The sequence below is a fragment of the Octopus bimaculoides genome, chromosome 23 (genome assembly GCF_001194135.2).
Source record: "Octopus bimaculoides isolate UCB-OBI-ISO-001 chromosome 23, ASM119413v2, whole genome shotgun sequence".
Lineage (NCBI taxonomy): Eukaryota > Metazoa > Mollusca > Cephalopoda > Octopoda > Octopodidae > Octopus > Octopus bimaculoides.
Window position 1 is genome coordinate 6,774,055 of NC_069003.1, and position 200 is coordinate 6,774,254.

A 200-nucleotide genomic window follows, 5' to 3' on the forward strand; every position below is an offset into this window, starting at 1 on the left:
TATATATATATATATATATATATATATATATATGGAGAGAGAGACACACACACACATATGCACACATACTGGAATGGAATGAACGGTATTCTTTATTTAAAATTCACTACAATTGTTTCGATGGCCATGGTGATGTTCATGATTCTATTGATGGTGGTGGTGGTGGTGGTGATAGCAGTGATGTCGGGGGGGATCGTAAA